The sequence below is a fragment of the Patella vulgata genome, chromosome 5, assembly GCF_932274485.2.
Source record: "Patella vulgata chromosome 5, xgPatVulg1.2, whole genome shotgun sequence".
NCBI classification, from domain to species: Eukaryota; Metazoa; Mollusca; class Gastropoda; family Patellidae; genus Patella; species Patella vulgata.
In genome coordinates, this window is record NC_065883.2 from 40421607 (window position 1) to 40431212 (window position 9606).

At 34.4% G+C, this 9606-nt stretch overlaps 1 long non-coding RNA gene across 1 annotated transcript; it reads right to left on the reverse strand.

The window, feature by feature from the left end:
* Positions 1-4187: 4187 nt before the first annotated feature.
* On the reverse strand, positions 4188-6917 carry LOC126820719 (uncharacterized). Its single transcript, XR_007680109.1, has 2 exons — positions 6795-6917; positions 4188-6642 (listed from the first exon to the last, which is right to left on the reverse strand). It is a non-coding gene; the product is annotated as an uncharacterized LOC126820719 (long non-coding RNA).
* Between the last annotated feature and the right edge of the window lie 2689 nt (positions 6918-9606).

The window sequence follows — 9606 nt, forward strand, 5'->3', positions numbered from 1 at the left end:
TCATTTTCGAGCAAATTCGATTAAGAGGTGAAAAAAGGTGTAAAATTGGCCTATTTACAACCCATTCAGGCTTTTCAGATTTTAAAATATTTCTACGTAACTTTTATAAACGTGTAGCTATAATCCATACGAAGAAAATGTTTGTTCAAATTAGTTTGTAATATAAGCAGTTACCTAGAAATGGGCAATTTTGCATAAGTCACTGTTTTCGTTATTTTGCCTGTAAAATAGTCAATTATTTATAATCCTTTAGTGGCATTTAGCAATTGGAAACATAACAAAACATAACATAACAAGTTTACTAAATGTTATTGTGCTTGATAACGATAAGAGAATACTTATCGAAACGTCGTGCCTGTGTATAATAAACCAGTGATTGTTGTCCCATATAACTGTATAGTTTTGTTAGTCAATTATTATTGGATTTTCACAAAAGTGACACCATTTGATTCAAAAAGCAAATATGCGTCGTATCAAATTGATTACAATTTAAAATTGACACCGGAAGTGACGCCATTCTGTGAAAAAATGCATTTTTAAGTTTTAAAATCAATATTTTTTTTCAAGCAAGAATTATTTAATATGTATTAATAATTTTAACTTTTGGTTTACATTCACATATTAATAAAATTTATAAGGTCATATAGATTTCACAAAATTGTTTCTAACTTGTTCAGTTGCGGAGAAATGGGAGATTTTCAACAGGTCACTTTTCAAGGTTTTTGGTCCATAAAACTGTCAATTATTATTCGATTTTCATAACATTTTCACTGTGTGATACCTAATGCCATTTACAATTGCATACAAGTAATTTAAGATTGTCATTATCACCGGAAGTAATGTCATTTTGGCAAAAACTGTATTTTTAGCCTTCAAAACAGATATTTAATTCAAATGAGTCTAATTTGTAATGTTTTTAAAATTATGATATTTGATTCCAATCAACAAAAAAATTGAACCCATACGATCATACAGATACCAGAAAATGGTTTCTAACTTGTACGGTTGCAGAGAAATAGACAGTTTTATACAAGTCACTTTTCAAGGTTTTTGGTCTATAAAAGTGGCAATTATTATTCGATTTACATGAAATTTTCACCATGTGATGCCTTATGCAATTTCTGATTTCATAAAACTAATTGAAGATTTTCATTATCACCAGAAGTACTGTACACTTACATGTAACAAATGTATAAAATGAATTGATATTGCTGGATTTGGTTGATTCGGCGTCCATTTTCTTTGATGTGTGCAATGCTTATGTGGAAACCTGTTTAATGGTTTCATTGGTACCGGAAGTGACATATGTTTAGGGTAACGTGGCACCGGTGAAACCGTAGTCATAAAAATATTCGATATTAAAAAAAAAAGCAGTAAAAATCGGTGCTCTTGCAAAAATCGTGATTTCACGGTCGGGTTTGACCGGATCAAAACACCTAAAGTATCGTTTGGTAGGTCGATGAATGGGCTATTGTATGACACACTTCCTGTCTGATTCCTGAAAGCCGGTTCAGTGCTGCTTGCAGGTCTAGTTATTATTATTATTATTATTTACCGCGGGAGCCGATTTCTCCATGATCGGAAACAGATATCGATCTGGAACCAAATTTTTATCGGGAAACCATGTGGTGGTTACTTGATAAAGTATTTTTGAAACTTCTGCGCAGACCGGAAGTGGCCGAATTTTGAACGGTAGCAATAAATCAAAAAGCGGCCGTGGTTTCGCCAATTCTTTACCTCTTTTAAAACAATTCACATTTTTGGAAACCCTGAATCTTTTCCGAGACAATGGTTATCTCACATTTTTGAATTTCGAACATTCACCTATGGCTTTTGTCGTTCGAAATTTGAAAAATTAAATTTTTACAAAAAACTTTTTTATTTATGAATATTTTTTAGTCGTGTTTTACACAAAATTAACGAGTCATCTGACTTGGGCAAAAATTTGAAATTTTTTTTTCTTAGTAATTTTCCTTGGCCGCCATTGGCTAATTCAGTTTTTCAGTCCTAGATTAATTATTTATTGCTCGATTTGTATAAAACAAAGTTCATATACTTCATATTATTTACCGCGGGAGCCGATTTCTCCATGATCGGAAACAGATATCGATCTGGAACCAAATTTTCCATCGGGAAACCATGTGGTGGTTACTTGATAAAGTATTTTTGAAACTTCTGCGCAGACCAGAAGTGGCCGAATTTTGAACGGTAGCAATAAATCAAAAAGCGGCCGTGGTTTCGCCAATTCTTTACCTCTTTTAAAACAATTCACATTTTTGGAAACCCTGAATCTTTTCCGAGACAATGGTTATCTCACATTTTTGAATTTCGAACATCCATCTATGGCTTTTGTCGTTCGAAATTTGAAAAATTAAATTTTTACAAAAAACTTTTTTATTTATGAATATTTTTTAGTCGTGTTTTACACAAAATTAACGAGTCATCTGACTTGGGCAAAAATGTGAAATTTTTTTGTCTCAGTAATTTTCCTTAGCCGCCATTGGCTAATTCAGTTTTTCATTCTTAGATTAATTATTTATTGCTCGATTTGTATTAACCAAAGTTCATATACCCCGTTGTCTCAATTGTCATTTTTTTGTTACCGATAGAGATATCTGTCGGCACCGGAAGTAATTTTCCTTGGCCGCCATTGGCTAATTCAGTTTTTCAGTCCTAGATTAATTATTTATTGCTCGATTTGTATAAAACAAAGTTCATATACTCCGTTGTCTCAATTGTCATTTTTTGTTACCGATAGAGATATCTGTCGGCACGGGAAGTGGCTTAATTTTACCAAAAACTACAAATTTGACAGTTAGGTACCATTTTTCGAAAGCTAATATTATTTTTTTTAATAGCTGATATAACTAAAAGAGTATACCCTTTAAAGGCGCACAAAATGTAGACACGTCAAAAAAAGCATTTTCCCACAAAACATTTGTTATTTAACACTTAACATTTGACGTTTTTCATTTTACTCTTGCCTTTGAGGTATTTTGACTTTATCATTATCGGTATTAGGACTTTGTACATTGTACTTTTTACATATAATCAATGGGAACGACATTGTCGCAGAGCATTTAATATTGGCAGCGATACCCTTCCATAGTGGTTTCCGCTGTTTTTTGGGGGCACGGTTTGGATGCTCACATGCGCCGTTGCCTCTTTGTGGGATATTCCATGCGTGTATTGCATGGTTAGAATAGATTTGGTATTTAAGTATTTGGGGCATTTCGGTGAATCAGCCCCGTGATTTCCCTTGCAGTTGACACATTTTGGCTGTGCGGCCCTACACTCCTCTGTTTTGTGGGTATTTCCACATTTACCGCAGATAGCTAAGCCCCTGCAGAATTTCTCCAAATGCCATATTCTTTGGCATTTGGTACATCTTTTAACTTTGGGGATGTACGGGTGAAAAGTCCTACGATCACACAGCATGTAGATAATGCCCTGCGGGGTATCATCTATTTGAACGTTATCTGTATCGTCTTTATGTTCTTACCCTGCCTTACCGGGTACTGATATACTGCTAGGGGATTGTAACCTCCTAGCTTTAGATTTTCGAGGATCTCCTCGTCTGCGTAGTCTTTGGGGACGTTGTAGACGATCACCCTGTCTGTCTGATTGTGCTCCGACATTGAGATTTCAACCTTCAGATTTACTAACATTTTTATGTTTGTTGCTAGGTGCGCGTCCCCCATGTGTTGGAACGCCATTTGCGAGTATCCGTATGTCGGGTAGAGCTACTGTCCCCCATTTCATCCGGATCTCGTCTCCTATTTTGGACACTTTTGTGGCCTTGAAAGACTTCCCTTCCTTTGGCGAGCATATCACGATATATTTATATTCTTGCACCTGTTTTGGTCCCTATAGCTTCTCTGATTGCTAGTCTTATCGCTTTGTCTTGTATAGTGTCTAGCTTACTATGTTCAATGTCACTTGCGTTTGCATACGCCAGACATCCGTAGTGTAGCACCATGAGCCTTCTGTCTGACGTGGAGAGCGTCTATGGGAAACCGGTCGCCACATCCTACATACGACCCATGCATCTTTTCTTACTACATATTTCTGTAGCCTTGTGATCGTCTAGAATTTGTCTCTAGCCGTCTTTACTTCTGCTTCACGTGGTGTATTTACTTCTTACAGTTTCTTAAGACGTTTGTCTTACCAGGAATAATAATGCATAGTTCGCTTCTACATTTTTTATAGCATATAACTGAATACAGGTATACAAGCATAGCACAAATTACAATAATATATAGCTAAAACCACTTCTCCACCCTATCCAGCCTCTCAGCTGTCTAGGAACTCAGATGTACCCTCGATCTCTGGAATCTAATGCAAGTCTGACTTACAGGGTTCCCTTGAATCCTTTACAATAACCATACCAACACCTGTAGAATTATATAACTATTCATAAATGTAGCAGAAATCTAGAAAATCAACATATATCACCTCCCCCACTTGCAAGATTTATGCTAAATGAACAGGTAGGAGACTCTTAAAAACTTCTATGTGCTAAACCCTATAATTATTCATGCAACAGGCAAATATCAATGATACTATACTATATAACAAAACTGTGAAAACACAGACACACATAATCAAAAATCAAAAATCAAAAGTTGCATGCCAAAGTTCTCCAAAAAGTTCATCACTGTAAAATCCTATGAAAATTCACTAAGCCTAAACACAGAAAACACAAATTGTCTTTTTTAAATCTTCAAGTGTCCTAATTTCAAAACACTATAACACATCACGTAATATTTATAAAGTTCAGGTTTCACTTTAAATTCTGTCTCAGGAAATGTCAATTTGGTAAACTGGTAAACCATTTCTTCTTCTTGGATGTGTATTGGTTTGTTTCAGCTACCATAGTGTCAAGTTGAAACATTCTTTCTTTTTCTTCTAAGTATGATTGGTTTGTACAATTTTATCCGTCAATCAAACATGTCATTGCCATCAGACCAAGAACTAACTATTACTATTTTTTTTTTAAAACTTTATGTTGCTATTAGTCTAACATTATTATTAATATAGTATTTCGAAAACGTATTAGCAAATCTTACTGTAATGAAAATTAAACTTTATTTAAGTATTAATAAACTTTGATGTGTCCCTTTAATTAGAAATTTTCAAACTAAGTTTGACCTCTTGAACTGAACTGAGTAATGGACAATTTTAGAATTACGTTTATGTTTTATAATTTCCGTTTGTGTTTTAGAATTCCTACACTGTTATTTTATATTTCACCGTCAGTAATGTGACCTTTTTGACCTAATCATTTACAATTTTGTATTTGTTTTTTTTATAAACACTATCCACTATTACATAAACATTCCCTCTATTATTACATTAGCCAGGATGACACACAGATATGGCCACTATCTGAATGACATCCCATTTTATCCTACAGTAGGACGTTAAAGCCCATTTTATTTAATTTATCTACAACTATGTTGAGAGAAAATGGCCGTACGCTCCATTCAATCAGAACACAGTCCATATTTATATAATCATGACAATCAGAATATACACCTAGCTTTTAATCACACATATAATTTCATTCACTAACCACTGAAGTCACGCGACTTTTACACACATCAAATTTAACACAGTGTTAGAACCTATTGTTTATAATAATTCGACCTCATGTCAAATTACACATTCTAATCCTCTCGTGTCGACAGCTTAAAGCAATTAGCAGTATATATTAAACGTTAATATTACGTTTCTAAGCAAAAATTTAATTACATAAAATTATATACGGACAAAATTTACCGTATACTCCACTTTTCTAAAAAGTGTCATATTCTTAACTTAACCTCCTATTAAACTCGTATTGATGACTTTGCGATAATCTCACAATTTAACGAGCCAATAATTTTAGTTTTTTCCCCAGGAAAACTATAACCAACATCCCTAGATTAACCATATGGGATTTTCAACATAACCTAACTTTTTAATCAAAAGTTAAATTACAACAACTCTAAGGCCTGGACTAAGGGCCTCAAAATTATATAGTATACGAAACAACAAAAAACACAAATTAACGAATCACAGTAAAAACCACGGCCAACTAGAAAACTAGAGTTAATCACTCACAAATTCATCCTTAGCTCTGCCGTCGTTCTCACTGCGATCCGGAGACAACATTAGTTCCTTATTTTATTCCCTATTCCGTTTCCTTATTATTCCTTAGTTATATCAAAACATTTTTTTTTAAAACCTACTCCCTAAACTTTCTCTTTAACTTTAATTTTATTACTCAAATTTACTACAGGTCATGTTAACCTGGCAATATACACACCTAACCAGTGATATTATATTGTTTAATAAACCTATCAATCTAAACTTATGAATGACTGTAATTTATTCTCTATACAGTTAAATTTTAAATACTTAGTTTCTAATCAGATTTTAACTTTAAATTAATATTATTTGGTCTTTAAACAAATTTAACACATTTAATTTTCCAAACAAAATGTATTTACCCAATTTTTCGAATATCTCCACCAGGTTTTTTTTTCCACCAGACTTTTTCTGTTGCTGGATTGTACAGGTTTTCTTCTTCTTAACGTCTTCCAAATCAAATAATATGTATTCTTCTTCTAAAGTGACTTCTTACCCCAAAGGTCGAAACTGCGTTACGGTTTCAAATTAGAATATGTAAGACTATGCAGTGCTATGCAGTCACTGGTTAGATGTGGAAAATATTACGAGAGAACTCCCCACATCCAACGTGTGATGCATACTCTCTTTTCTTCTAATCTTCTTCCAAATTTTCTGCTTACCCTAAAGGTCGAAACTGTCACGGCAACCAAACAGAATATGTAGCACCATGAGCCTTCTGTCTGACGTGGAGAGCGTCTATGGGAAACCGGTCGCCACATCCTACATACGACCCATGCATCTTTTCTTACTACATATTTCTGTAGGCTTGTGATCGTCTAGAATTTGTCTCTAGCTGTCTTTACTTCTGCTTCACGTTGTGTATTTACTTCTTACAGTTTCTTAAGACGTTTGTCTTACCAGGAATAATAATGCATAGTTCGCTTCTACATTTTTTTTATAGCATATAACTGAATACAGGTATACAAGCATAGCACAAATTACAATACTATATAGCTAAAACCACTTCTCCACCCTATCCAGCCTCTCGGCTGTCTAGGAACTCAGATGTACCCTCGATCTCTGGAATCTAATGCAAGTCTGACTTACAGGGTTCCCCGGTTTCTTTTAAAGGTAAATGAATATCATGCACCATAAAGCGTGATCATGGCCCTGAACTTGTGTAATTAACAAAATGATTGGTTACTTTAAATCAAATGATGCAATTAGAATAATTCCACTCACGTGTAATTCTGGTGGTAAATGAGTGACATATGTTTTCGATAAATAACTCTTTTTTATGTGTCAACTGACAATTACAGACTAAGTTAATTTAGTGCACACTATATATGTGAATATGTTTGAAATTACTAACTTGCCAAAGATATTAATTAATGAAATATAAAGGCATCTTATTTCAAGAGCAAAAATTCTAGCAATATTATTACAGTAGTCGATTACCGAGCGGATGGGTGCTCTGTATATTAACACCAGAGTGCTCCTGTTGGCACCCCAGTGAGTCCCTCTGGCGTATTTCATCATGTTGAGCGTTTTGGATGTGCGACTTACTATGCCATCAATATGCGGCTTCCAGGTTTGTCTTGAGTCGAGCGTCATGCCAAAAAATTCGGCCTCTGATTTGAATTCAACTTTTGTACCGTTCAGATTTAAATCGATTTTCCTATTATTATCAGTCGGATGAAACAGTATTGCTACCGTTTTCCCCTCTGATATTTTGAGGCCTCAGTCGTTTGCCCACTTGGAGATTTGTTCTAGGGTGTAATGAATTAATTGTTTGATTTTACCTATATCCCTGGATGCTTTCCAGAACTAGCTATTGTTAGCATTGTGTATTTCACACAGTCTAGCCCTTCTGCACTGTCAGATTTAGCCCGCAATACTCAGCCAAATTAAAAACTTGCCACTGATGAATTTCAACAAAAAAATTTTTCTGGTAAGTCAAATAAATTTTAAAGTGTTTCTAACGATAGTAATTAGTAAGAAGCCTTTAATTTCATAAAATTGTAAAGTCACGTGGATCACGTGACTTTTGAGCATATAAAGATGAAAAACCTGAAAAACACGTGCAAACACAAACTCGTGAGGTCAATCGATGCAAGTTTGCTTAAACTGAACACGCACACGTAACTTGAACTGGAAAAACAAATTAAAATTGTTATTTTCATCTTTGTTAGAAAATTTCACGGTCGGGTTTGACCGGATCAAAACACCTAAAGTATCGTTTGGTAGGTCGATGAATGGGCTATTGTATGACACACTTCCTTTCTGATTCCTGAAAGCCGGATCAGTGCTGCTTGCAGGTCTAGTTAAGCTTTCATATTACATATGAAAGCTTATTGTTTCTGTTAAGATTATTAAGCTTTCATATTACATATGAAAGCTTATTGTTTCTGTTAAGATTATTAAGCTTTCATATTACATATGAAAGCTTATTGTTTCTGTTAAGATTATTAAGCTTTCATATTACATATGAAAGCTTATTGTTTCTGTTAAGATTATTATTGTTATTTTTTTTGTGTGTTTTGTCCACAAATCGGATTTCTCAGAATCTAACCATAGGATCGTTCTGAAACTTTTACCTATCCCCCCAAAAATGGGTGGTGGCTGTTGATTAAATATATTTTCAAAACGTTTTACTAATCCGAAATCACCGAATTTTACGAAGGAATGCATTTGACCTACAGTGCTGTAACTTTGTGACTATTTGACCTATTTTACTAATTCTTTTTTCTTTGAGTATCTTGAAACATTTACTTCAAATCTGCAATTTCGGATTTTGGCATTTCGAAAATTCGTCGCTGTCATTTCGAACCGGAAGTTATTACCAATTTGACAACTTCTTTAATAGTTGTGCGATTTTCGTGAAATTTAGAATGTTAGTAGATCCTGCCAATGCGACTTCAATGATGTCCTTGGAAATTTTCTAAATTACCCCCCCTTGGTGAAATTAAGGATCAAAGTTTTCAAAAAAATCGTCGAAATATAGGTCAGAATGACCTAAAAAAAAAATTCGATACTAGACAAGTAATTACTGATTCGTACACAAAATATGGAGTTTGTCGATCGAACCGGAAGTGCCACCATATTTAAACGTGAAAAATCAAAAAGGCTTTTTTGCTATTTTACTTACAGACTCGGGCGTCATATTTTCGGAATTCTGGAAGGAATGCCTAAAAATCTATCGGATCAGAATTTTGATTTCGGTCACGTGATGGTCACCATTTTGAATTGAAAATGAAAAATAGAAGCAATTTGAAGGGCCGGGACTTTGGAACACAAGAACTCTCCTTCTAATTAAGCTAGAATGTTCAAACTTGGTGTAGGCGTTCACTAGGTCAATGTCATGATTGAGTTCAAAGATGAGCATTTTTTGCCTAGGGTAAGCAGAGATAAGCAAGCTGATTTGTTGATTCTTTAGGGCACGATGACATTGGTTATAATGAATGGAGGGCGATGAAACTCTTGTCAATCGAG